Raw genomic sequence first — 13892 nt, 5'->3', positions numbered from 1 at the left:
TTAAAAACCTAACTTTTTCTCAAAAACCTAACTTATACCAAAACTAACTTTTTCGAAAAAACCTAACTTATACCAAAACTAACTTTTTCATAAAAACCTAACTTATACCAAAACTAACTTTTTCTAAAAAACCTTACTTTTTCGAAAAAACCTAACTTATACCAAAACTAACTTTTTCGAAAAAACCTAACTTTTTCGAAAAAACCTAACTTATACCAAAACTAACTTTTTCTTAAAAACCTAACTTATACCAAAACTAACTTTTTCGTAAAAACCTAACTTATACCAAAACTAACTTTTTCTTAAAAACCTAACTTATACCAAAACTAACTTTTTCGAAAAAACCTAACTTATACCAAAACTAACTTTTTCGAAAAAACCTTACTTTTTCGACAAAACCTAACTTTTAAAAAAACTAATTTTTTCGAAAAAACCTAACTTTTACCCAAACTAACTTTTTCTAAAAAACCTAACTTTTTCGAAAAAACCTTACTTTTTCGAAAAAACCTAACTTTTACCAAAACTAACTTTTTCTTAAAAACCTAACTTTTTCTCAAAAACCTAACTTATACCAAAACTAACTTTTTCGAAAAAACCTAACTTATACCAAAACTAACTTTTTCTTAAAAACTTAACTTATACCAAAACTAACTTTTTCGAAAAAACCTAACTTTTTCTAAAAAACCTAACTTATAAAAAACTAACTTTTTCGAAAAAACCTAACTTATACCAAAACTAACTTTTTCTTAAAAAAATTACTTTTTCGAAAAAACCTAACTTTTACCAAAACTAACTTTTTCGAAAAAACCTAACTTATACCAAAACTAACTTTTTCTTAAACACCTAACTTATACCAAAACTAACTTTTTCGAAAAAACCTAACTTATACCAAAACTAACTTTTTCTAAAAAACCTTACTTTTTCGAAAAAACCTAACTTTTACCAAAACTAACTTTTTCGAAAAAACCTAACTTTTTCGAAAAAACCTAACTTTTTCATAAAAACCTAACTTATACCAAAACTAACGTTTTCTTAAAAACCTAACTTTTACCAAAACTAACTTTTTCGAAAAAACCTAACTTTTTCATAAAAACCTAACTTATACCAAAACTAACTTTTTCTTAAAAACCTAACTTTTACCAAAACTAACTTTTTCGAAAAAACCTAACTTTTTCATAAAAACCTAACTTATACCAAAACTAACTTTTTCTAAAAAACCTAACTTATACCAAAACTAACTTTTTCTAAAAAACCTAACTTATACCAAAACTAACTTTTTCTTAAAAACCTAACTTATACCAAAACTAACTTTTTCTAAAAAACCTTACTTTTTCGAAAAAACCTAACTTTTACCAAAACTAACTTTTTCGAAAAAACCTAACTTTTTCATAAAAACCTAACTTATACCAAAACTAACTTTTTCTAAAAAACCTAACTTATACCAAAACTAACTTTTTCGAAAAAACCTAACTTATACCAAAACTAACTTTTTCTAAAAAACCTAACTTATACCAAAACTAACTTTTTCTAAAAAACCTGACTTATACCAAAACTAACTTTTTCTCAAAAACCTAACTTATACCAAAACTAACTTTTTCGAAAAAACCTAACTTATACCAAAACTAACTTTTTCGAAAAAACCTAACTCATACCAAAACTAACTTTTTCGAAAAAACCTAACTTATAAAAAAACTAACTTTTTCGAAAAAACCTAACTTATACCAAAACTCACTTTTTCTAAAAAACCTAACTTATACCAAAACTAACTTTTTCGAAAAAACCTAACTTATACCAAAACTAACTTTTTCGAAAAAACCTAACTTTTACCAAAACTAACTTATTCTAAAAAACCTAACTTTTTCTCAAAAACCTAACTTATACCAAAATTAACTTTTTCTTAAAAACCTAACTTTTTCTAAAAAACCTAACTTATACCAAAACTTACTTTTTCGAAAAAACCTAACTTATACCAAAACTAACTTTTTCGAAAAAACCTAACTTATACCAAAACTAACTTTTTCTAAAAAACCTAACTTATACCAAAACTAACTTTTTCGAAAAAACCTAACTTATACCAAAACTAACTTTTTCTTAAAAACCTAACTTATACCAAAACTAACTTTTTCGAAAAAACCTAACTCATACCAAAACTAACTTTTTCGAAAAAACCTAACTTATACCAAAACTCACTTTTTCTAAAAAACCTAACTTATACCAAAACTAACTTTTTCGAAAAAACCTAACTTATACCAAAACTAACTTTTTCGAAAAAACCTAACTTTTACCAAAACTAACTTATTCTAAAAAACCTAACTTTTTCTCAAAAACCTAACTTATACCAAAATTAACTTTTTCTTAAAAACCTAACTTTTTCTAAAAAACCTAACTTATACCAAAACTAACTTTTTCGAAAAAACCTAACTTGTACCAAAACTAACTTTTTCGAAAAAACCTAACTTATACCAAAACTAACTTTTTCGAAAAAACCTAACTTATACCAAAACTAACTTTTTCATAAAAACCTAACTTATACCAAAACTAACTTTTTCTAAAAAACCTTACTTTTTCGAAAAAACCTAACTTATACCAAAACTAACTTTTTCGAAAAAACCTAACTTTTTCATAAAAACCTAACTTATACCAAAACTAACTTTTTCGAAAAAACCTAACTTATACCAAAACTAACTTTTTCATAAAAACCTAACTTATACCAAAACTAACTTTTTCGAAAAAACCTAACTTATACCAAAACTAACTTTTTCTTAAAAACCTAACTTATACCAAAACTAACTTTTTCTTAAAAACCTAACTTATACCAAAACTAACTTTTTCGAAAAAACCTAACTTATACCAAAACTAACTTTTTCTTATAAACCTAACTTATACCAAAACTAACTTTTTCGAAAAAACCTAACTTATACCAAAACTAACTTTTTCGAAAAAACCTAACTTTTTCATAAAAACCTAACTTATACCAAAACTAACTTTTTCGAAAAAACCTAACTTATACCAAAACTAACTTTTTCTTAAAAACCTAACTTATACCAAAACTAACTTTTAGGAAAAAACCTAACTTATACCAAAACTAACTTTTTCGAAAAAACCTAACTTATACCAAAACTAACTTTTTCTTAAAAACCTAACTTATACCAAAACTAACTTTTTCTAAAAAACCTAACTTATACCAATACTAACTTTTTCGAAAAAACCTAACTTATACCAAAACTAACTTTTTCTAAAAAACCTTACTTTTTCGAAAAAACCTAACTTTTACCAAAACTAACTTTTTCGAAAAAACCTAACTTTTTCATAAAAACCTAACTTATACCAAAACTAACTTTTTCTTAAAAACCTAACTTTTACCAAAACTAACTTTTTCGAAAAAACCTAACTTTTTCATAAAAACCTAACTTATACCAAAACTAACTTTTTCTTAAAAACCTAACTTTTACCAAAATTAACTTTTTCTTAAAAACCTAACTTTTTCTAAAAAACCTAACTTATACCAAAACTAACTTTTTCGAAAAAACCTAACTTATACCAAAACTAACTTATTCTAAAAAACCTAACTTTTTCGAAAAAACCTAACTTATACCAAAACTAACTTTTTCTTAAAAACCTAACTTATACCAAAACTAACTTTTTCGAAAAAACCTAACTTATACCAAAACTAACTTTTTCGAAAAAACCTAACTTATACCAAAACTAACTTTTTCGAAAAAACCTAACTCATACCAAAACTAACTTTTTCGAAAAAACCTAACTTATAAAAAAACTAACTTTTTCGAAAAAACCTAACTTATACCAAAACTCACTTTTTCTAAAAAACCTAACTTATACCAAAACTAACTTTTTCGAAAAAACCTAACTTATACCAAAACTAACTTTTTCGAAAAAACCTAACTTTTACCAAAACTAACTTATTCTAAAAAACCTAACTTTTTCTCAAAAACCTAACTTATACCAAAATTAACTTTTTCTTAAAAACCTAACTTTTTCTAAAAAACCTAACTTATACCAAAACTAACTTTTTCGAAAAAACCTAACTTATACCAAAACTAACTTTTTCTAAAAAACCTAACTTATACCAATACTAACTTTTTCGAAAAAACCTAACTTATACCAAAACTAACTTTTTCTAAAAAACCTTACTTTTTCGAAAAAACCTAACTTTTACCAAAACTAACTTTTTCGAAAAAAAATAACTTTTTCATAAAAACCTAACTTATACCAAAACTAACTTTTTCTTAAAAACCTAACTTTTACCAAAACTAACTTTTTCGAAAAAACCTAACTTTTTCTAAAAAACCTAACTTATACCAAAACTAACTTTTTCTTAAAAACCTAACTTTTACCAAAATTAACTTTTTCTTAAAAACCTAACTTTTTCTAAAAAACCTAACTTATACCAAAACTAACTTTTTCGAAAAAACCTAACTTATACCAAAACTAACTTTTTCTTAAAAACCTAACTTATACCAAAACTAACTTTTTCGAAAAAACCTAACTTATACCAAAACTAACTTTTTCTAAAAAACCTTACTTTTTCGAAAAAACCTAACTTTTACCAAAACTAACTTTTTCGAAAAAACCTAACTTTTTCATAAAAACCTAACTTATACCAAAACTAACTTTTTCTTAAAAACCTAACTTTTACCAAAACTAACTTTTTCGAAAAAAACTAACTTTTTCATAAAAACCTAACTTATACCAAAACTAACTTTTTCTAAAAAACCTAACTTATACCAAAACTAACTTTTTCTAAAAAACCTAACTTATACCAAAACTAACTTTTTCTAAAAAACCTAACTTATACCAATACTAACTTTTTCGAAAAAACCTAACTTATACCAAAACTAACTTTTTCGAAAAAACCTAACTCATACCAAAACTAACTTTTTCGAAAAAACCTAACTTATAAAAAAACTAACTTTTTCGAAAAAACCTAACTTATACCAAAACTCACTTTTTCTAAAAAACCTAATTTATACCAAAACTAACTTTTTCGAAAAAACCTAACTTATACCAAAACTAACTTTTTCGAAAAAACCTAACTTTTACCAAAACTAACTTATTCTAAAAAACCTAACTTATACCAAAACTAACTTTTTCTAAAAAACCTTACTTTTTCGAAAAAACCTAACTTTTACCAAAACTAACTTTTTCGAAAAAACCTTACTTTTTCATAAAAACCTAACTTATACCAAAACTAACTTTTTCGAAAAAACCTAACTTATACCAAAACTAACTTTTTCTTAAAAACCTAACTTTTACCAAAACTAACTTTTTCGAAAAAACCTAACTTTTTCATAAAAACCTAACTTATACCAAAACTAACTTTTTCGAAAAAACCTAACTTATACCAAAACTAACTTTTTCTAAAAAACCTAACTTATACCAAAACTAACTTTTTCGAAAAAACCTAACTTATACCAAAACTAGCTTTTTCATAAAAACCTAACTTATACCAAAACTAACTTTTTCGAAAAAACCTAACTTTTTCATAAAAACCTAACTTATACCAAAACTAACTTTTTCGAAAAAACCTAACTTATACCAAAACTAACTTTTTCGAAAAAACCTAACTTATACCAAAACTAACTTTTTCTAAAAAAACCTAACTTATACCAAAACTAACTTTTTCGAAAAAACCTAATTTATACCAAAACTAACTTTTTCGAAAAAACCTAACTTATACCAAAACTAACTTTTTCGAAAAAACCTAACTTATACCAAAACTAACTTTTTCGAAAAAACCTAACTTTTTCGAAAAAACCTAACTTATACCAAAACTAACTTTTTCGAAAAAACCTAACTTATACCAAAACTAACTTTTTCGAAAAAACCTAACTTATACCAAAACTAACTTTTTCATAAAAACCTAACTTATACCAAAACTAACTTTTTCGAAAAAACCTAACTTTCTCATAAAAACCTAACTTATACCAAAACTAACTTTTTCGAAAAAACCTAACTTATACCAAAACTAACTTTTTCTAAAAAAACCTAACTTATACCAAAACTAACTTTTTCGAAAAAACCTAACTTATACCAAAACTAACTTTTTCGAAAAAACCTAACTTATACCAAAACTAACTTTTTCGAAAAAACCTTACTTTTTCTTAAAAACCTAACTTATACCAAAACTAACTTTTTCTCAAAAACCTAACTTATACCAAAACTAACTTTTTCGAAAAAACCTAACTTTTACCAAAACTAACTTATTCTAAAAAACCTAACTTTTTCTCAAAAACCTAACTTATACCAAAATTAACTTTTTCTTAAAAAATTAACTTTTTCTTAAAAACCTAACTTATACCAAAACTAACTTTTTCTTGAAAACCTAACTTTTTTTTAAAAACCTAACTTATACCAAAACTAACTTTTTCTCAAAAACCTAACTTATACCAAAACTAACTTTTTCGAAAAAACCTAACTTATACCAAAACTAACTTTTTCGAAAAAACCTAACTTATACCAAAACTAACTTTTTCTAAAAAACCTTACTTTTTCGAAAAAACCTAACTTTTACCAAAACTAACTTTTTCGAAAAAACCTAACTTATACCAAAACTAACTTTTTTGAAAAAACCTAACTTATACCAAAACTAACTTTTTCGAAAAAACCTAACTTTTTCTAAAAAACCTAACTTATACCAATACTAACTTTTTCGAAAAAACCTAACTTATACCAAAACTAACGTTTTCTAAAAAACCTAACTTTTTCTAAAAAACCTAACTTATACCAAAACTAACTTTTTCTTAAAAACCTAACTTTTTCTTAAAAACCTAACTTATACCAAAACTAACTTTTTCTTAAAAACCTAACTTATACCAAAACTTACTTTTTCGAAAAAACCTTACTTTTTCGAAAAAACCTAACTTATACCAATACTAACTTTTTCGAAAAAACCTAACTTATACCAAAATTAATTTTTTCGAAAAAACCTAACTTTTTCATAAAAACCTAACTTATACCAAAACTAACTTTTTCTTAAAAACCTAACTTATACCAAAACTAACTTTTTCGAAAAAACCTTACTTTTTCGAAAAAACCTAACTTATACCAAAACTAACTTTTTCTTAAAAACCTAACTTTATCTTAAAAACCTAACTTATACCAAAACTAACTTTTTCTTAAAAACCTAACTTATACCAAAACTAACTTTTTCGAAAAAACCTTACTTTTTCGAAAAAACCTAACTTATACCAATACTAACTTTTTCTTAAAAACCTAACTTATACCAAAGCTAACTTTTTCTTAAAATCCTAACTTATACCAAAACTTACTTTTTCTAACAAACCTAACTTTTTCGAAAAAACCTAACTTTTACCAAAACTAACTTTTTCTAAAAAACCTAACTTTTTCGAAAAAACCTAACTTATACCAAAACTAACTTTTTCGAAAAAACCTAACTTTTACCAAAACTAACTTTTTCGAAAAAACCTAACTTATACCAAAACTAACTTTTTCTAAAAAACCTAACTTATACCAAAACTAACTTTTTCGAAAAAACCTAACTTATACCAAAACTAACTTTTTCGAAAAAACCTAACTTATACCAAAGCTAACTTTTTCTTAAAAACCTAACTTATACCAAAACTAACTTTTTCGAAATAATTTAACTTATACCAAAGCTAACTTTTTCGAAAAAACCTAACTTATACCAAAACTAACTTTTTCTAAAAAACCTAACTTATACCAAAGCAAACTTTTTCTTAAAATCCTAACTTATACCAAAACTTACTTTTTCTAACAAACCTAACTTTTTCGAAAAAACCTAACTTTTACCAAAACTAACTTTTTCTAAAAAACCTAACTTTTTCGAAAAAACCTAACTTATACCAAAACTAACTTTTTCGAAAAAACCTAACTTTTACCAAAACTAACTTTTTCGAAAAAACCTAACTTATACCAAAACTAACTTTTTCGAAAAAACCTAACTTATACCAAAACTAATTTTTTCTAAAAAACCTAACTTATACCAAAACTAACTTTTTCGAAAAAACCTAACTTATACCAAAACTAACTTTTTCGAAAAAACCTAATTTATACCAAAACTAACTTTTTCGAAAAAACCTAACTTATACCAAAACTAACTTTTTCGAAAAAACCTAACTTATACCAAAACTAACTTTTTCTAAAAAACCTAACTTATACCAAAACTAACTTTTTCTCAAAAACCTAACTTATACCAAAACTAACTTTTTCTAAAAAACCTAACTTATACCAAAACTAACTTTTTCGAAAAAACCTAACTTATACCAAAACTAACTTTTTCGAAAAAACCTAACTTATACCAAAACTAAATTTTTCGAAAAAACCTAACTTTTTCATAAAAACCTAACTTATACCAAAACTAACTTTTTCGAAAAAACCTAACTTATACCAAAACTAACTTTTTCGAAAAAACCTAACTTATACCAAAACTAACTTTTTCTCAAAAACCTAACTTATACCAAAACTAACTTTTTCGAAAAAACCTAATTTATACCAAAACTAACTTTTTCGAAAAAACCTAAATTATACCAAAACTAACTTTTTCGAAAAAACCTAACTTATACCAAAACTAACTTTTTCTCAAAAACCTAACTTATACCAAAACTAACTTTTTCGAAAAAACCTAACTTATACCAAAACTAACTTTTTCGAAAAAACCTAACTTTTTCATAAAAACCTAACTTATACCAAAACTAACTTTTTCGAAAAAACCTAACTTATACCAAAACTAACTTTTTCGAAAAAACCTAACTTATACCAAAACTAACTTTTTCTAAAAAACCTAACTTATACCAAAACTAACTTTTTCTAAAAAACCTTACTTTTTCGAAAAAACCTAAATTATACCAAAACTAACTTTTTCTAAAAAACCTAACTTATACCAAAACTAACTTTTTCGAAAAAACCTAACTTATACCAAAACTAACTTTTTCTTAAAAACCTAACTTATACCAAAACTAACTTTTTCGAAAAAACCTAACTTATACCAAAACTAACTTTTTCGAAAAAACCTAACTTATACCAAAACTAACTTTTTCGAAAAAACCTAACTTATACCAAAACTAACTTTTTCGAAAAAACCTAATTTATACCAAAACTAACTTTTTCGAAAAAACCTAACTTATACCAAAACTAACTTTTTCGAAAAAACCTAACTTATACCAAAACTAACTTTTTCGAAAAAACCTAACTTATACCAAAACTAACTTTTTCGAAAAAACCTAACTTATACCAAAACTAATTTTTTCTAAAAAACCTAACTTATACCAAAACTAACTTTTTCGAAAAAACCTAACTTATACCAAAACTAACTTTTTCGAAAAAACCTAATTTATACCAAAACTAACTTTTTCGAAAAAACCTAACTTATACCAAAACTAACTTTTTCGAAAAAACCTAACTTATACCAAAACTAACTTTTTCTAAAAAACCTAACTTATACCAAAACTAACTTTTTCGAAAAAACCTAACTTATACCAAAACTAACTTTTTCGAAAAAACCTAACTTTTTCATAAAAACCTAACTTATACCAAAACTAACTTTTTCTCAAAAACCTAACTTATACCAAAACTAACTTTTTCGAAAAAACCTAACTTATACCAAAACTAACTTTTTCTCAAAAACCTAACTTATACCAAAACTAACTTTTTCTAAAAAACCTAATTTATACCAAAACTAACTTTTTCGAAAAAACCTAACTTATACCAAAACTAACTTTTTCGAAAAAACCTAACTTATACCAAAACTAACTTTTTCTCAAAAACCTAACTTATACCAAAACTAACTTTTTCGAAAAAACCTAACTTATACCAAAACTAACTTTTTCGAAAAAACCTAACTTTTTCATAAAAACCTAACTTATACCAAAACTAACTTTTTCGAAAAAACCTAACTTATACCAAAACTAACTTTTTCGAAAAAACCTAATTTATACCAAAACTAACTTTTTCGAAAAAACCTAACTTATACCAAAACTAACTTTTTCGAAAAAACCTAACTTATACCAAAACTAACTTTTTCTAAAAAACCTAACTTATACCAAAACTAACTTTTTCTCAAAAACCTAACTTATACCAAAACTAACTTTTTCTAAAAAACCTAACTTATACCAAAACTAACTTTTTCGAAAAAACCTAACTTATACCAAAACTAACTTTTTCGAAAAAACCTAACTTATACCAAAACTAAGTTTTTCGAAAAAACCTAACTTTTTCATAAAAACCTAACTTATACCAAAACTAACTTTTTCGAAAAAACCTAACTTATACCAAAACTAACTTTTTCGAAAAAACCTAACTTATACCAAAACTAACTTTTTCTCAAAAACCTAACTTATACCAAAACTAACTTTTTCGAAAAAACCTAATTTATACCAAAACTAACTTTTTCGAAAAAACCTAACTTATACCAAAACTAACTTTTTCTCAAAAACCTAACTTATACCAAAACTAACTTTTTCGAAAAAACCTAACTTATACCAAAACTAACTTTTTCGAAAAAACCTAACTTTTTCATAAAAACCTAACTTATACCAAAACTAACTTTTTCGAAAAAACCTAACTTATACCAAAACTAACTTTTTCGAAAAAACCTAACTTATACCAAAACTAACTTTTTCTAAAAAACCTAACTTATACCAAAACTAACTTTTTCTAAAAAACCTTACTTTTTCGAAAAAACCTAAATTATACCAAAACTAACTTTTTCTAAAAAACCTAACTTATACCAAAACTAACTTTTTCGAAAAAACCTAACTTATACCAAAACTAACTTTTTCTAAAAAACCTAACTTATACCAAAACTAATTTTTTCTAAAAAACCTAACTTATACCAAAACTAACTTTTTCGAAAAAACCTAACTTATACCAAAACTAACTTTTTCTAAAAAACCTAACTTATACCAAAACTAACTTTTTCTAAAAAACCTTACTTTTTCGAAAAAACCTAAATTATACCAAAACTAACTTTTTCTAAAAAACCTAACTTATACCAAAACTAACTTTTTCGAAAAAACCTAACTTATACCAAAACTAACTTTTTCGAAAAAACCTAACTTATACCAAAACTAATTTTTTCTAAAAAACCTAACTTATACCAAAACTAACTTTTTCGAAAAAACCTAACTTATACCAAAACTAACTTTTTCGAAAAAACCTAATTTATACCAAAACTAACTTTTTCGAAAAAACCTAACTTATACCAAAACTAACTTTTTCGAAAAAACCTAACTTATACCAAAACTAACTTTTTCGAAAAAACCTAACTTATACCAAAACTAACTTTTTCGAAAAAACCTAACTTATACCAAAACTAATTTTTTCTAAAAAACCTAACTTATACCAAAACTAACTTTTTCGAAAAAACCTAACTTATACCAAAACTAACTTTTTCGAAAAAACCTAATTTATACCAAAACTAACTTTTTCGAAAAAACCTAACTTATACCAAAACTAACTTTTCCGAAAAAACCTAACTTATACCAAAACTAACTTTTTCTAAAAAACCTAACTTATACCAAAACTAACTTTTTCTCAAAAACCTAACTTATACCAAAACTAACTTTTTCTAAAAAACCTAACTTATACCAAAACTAACTTTTTCGAAAAAACCTAACTTATACCAAAACTAACTTTTTCGAAAGAACCTAACTTCTACCAAAACTAACTTTTTCGAAAAAACCTAACTTTTTCATAAAAACCTAACTTATACCAAAACTAACTTTTTCTCAAAAACCTAACTTATACCAAAACTAACTTTTTCTAAAAAACCTAACTTATACCAAAACTAACTTTTTCTCAAAAACCTAACTTATACCAAAACTAACTTTTTCGAAAAAACCTAATTTATACCAAAACTAACTTTTTCGAAAAAACCTAAATTATACCAAAACTAACTTTTTCGAAAAAACCTAACTTATACCAAAACTAACTTTTTCTCAAAAACCTAACTTATACCAAAACTAACTTTTTCGAAAAAACCTAACTTATACCAAAACTAACTTTTTCGAAAAAACCTAACTTTTTCATAAAAACCTAACTTATACCAAAACTAACTTTTTCGAAAAAACCTAACTTATACCAAAACTAACTTTTTCGAAAAAACCTAACTTATACCAAAACTAACTTTTTCTAAAAAACCTTACTTTTTCGAAAAAACCTAAATTATACCAAAACTAACTTTTTCGAAAAAACCTAACTTATACCAAAACTAACTTTTTCTCGAAAACCTAACTTATACCAAAACTAACTTTTTCGAAAAAACCTAACTTATACCAAAACTAACTTTTTCTTAAAAACCTAACTTATACCAAAACTAACTTTTTCGAAAAAACCTAACTTATACCAAAACTAACTTTTTCGAAAAAACCTTACTTATACCAATACTAACTTTTTCGAAAAAACCTAACTTATACCAAAACTAACTTTTTCGAAAAAACCTAACTTATACCAAAACTAACTTTTTCGAAAAAACCTAACTTATACCGAAACTAACTTTTAAGAAAAAACCTAACTTATACCAAAACTAACTTTTTCTAAAAAACCTTACTTTTTCGAAAAAACCTAACTTTTACCAAAACTAACTTTTTCGAAAAAACCTAACTTTTTCATAAAAACCTAACTTATACCAAAACTAACTTTTTCGAAAAAACCTAACTTATACCAAAACTAACTTTTTCGAAAAAACCTAACTTATACCAAAACTAACTTTTTCGAAAAAACCTAACTTATACCAAAACTAACTTTTTCGAAAAAACCTAACTTATAGCAAAACTAACTTTTTCGAAAAAACCTAACTTATACCGAAACTAACTTTTTCGAAAAAACCTAACTTATACCAAAATTAACTTTTTCTTAAAAACCTTACTTTTTCTCAAAAACCTAACTTATACCAAAACTAACTTTTTCTTAAAAACCTAACTTATACCAAAACTAACTTTCTCGAAAAAACCTAACTTATACCAAAACTAACTTTTTCGAAAAAACCTAATTTATACCAAAACTAACTTTTTCGAAAAAACCTAACTTATACCAAAACTAACTTTTTCTTAAAAACCTAACTTATACTAAAACTAACTTTTTCGAAAAAACCTAACTGATACCAAAACTAACTTTTTCTTAAAAACCTAACTTATACCAAAACTAATTTTTTTGGAAAAACCTAACTTATACCAAAACTAACTTTTTCGAAAAAACCTAACTTATACCGAAACTAACTTTTTCGAAAAAACCTAACTTATACCAAAACTAACTTTTTCTAAAAAACCTTACTTTTTCGAAAAAACCTAACTTTTACCAAAACTAACTTTTTCGAAAAAACCTAACTTTTTCATAAAAACCTAACTTATACCAAAACTAACTTTTCTTTAAAAACTTAACTTATACCAAAACTAACTTTTTCATAAAAACCTAACTTATACCAAAACTAACTTTTTCGAAAAAACCTAACTTTTTCATAAAAACCTAACTTATACCAAAACTAACTTTTTCTAAAAAACCTAACTTTTTCATAAAAACCTAACTTATACCAAAACTAACTTTTTCGAAAAAACCTAACTTTTTCTAAAAAACCTAACTTATACCAAAACTAACTTTTTCTTAAAAACCTTACTTTTTCTCAAAAACCTAACTTATACCAAAACTAACTTTTTCTTAAAAACCTAACTTATACCAAAACTAACTTTCTCGAAAAAACCTAACTTATACCAAAACTAACTTTTTCGAAAAAACCTAATTTATACCAAAACTAACTTTTTCGAAAAAACCTAACTTATACCAAAACTAACTTTTTCTTAAAAACCTAACTTATACCAAAACTAACTTTTTCGAAAAAACCTAACTTATACCAAAACTAACTTTTTCTTAAAAACCTAACTTATACCAAAACTAACTTT

The 13892-nt window shown here is 24.4% G+C and overlaps 1 long non-coding RNA gene across 1 annotated transcript; it reads right to left on the bottom strand.

Moving 5' to 3' along the window:
• Nucleotides 1-1831: 1831 nt before the first annotated feature.
• Nucleotides 1832-5792, bottom strand: LOC125774464 (uncharacterized). Its single transcript, XR_007420925.1, has 3 exons — nt 5758-5792; nt 1925-1994; nt 1832-1851 (listed from the first exon to the last, which is right to left on the bottom strand). It is a non-coding gene; the product is annotated as an uncharacterized LOC125774464 (long non-coding RNA).
• Nucleotides 5793-13892: the final 8100 nt, after the last annotated feature.

Source organism: Anopheles funestus, unplaced genomic scaffold, assembly GCF_943734845.2.
Source record: "Anopheles funestus unplaced genomic scaffold, idAnoFuneDA-416_04 scaffold_10_ctg1, whole genome shotgun sequence".
Taxonomy (NCBI): Eukaryota; Metazoa; Arthropoda; class Insecta; order Diptera; family Culicidae; genus Anopheles; species Anopheles funestus.
Note: the sequence above shows the minus strand (reverse complement) of the source record. Positions and strands in the feature narration are given on the sequence as shown.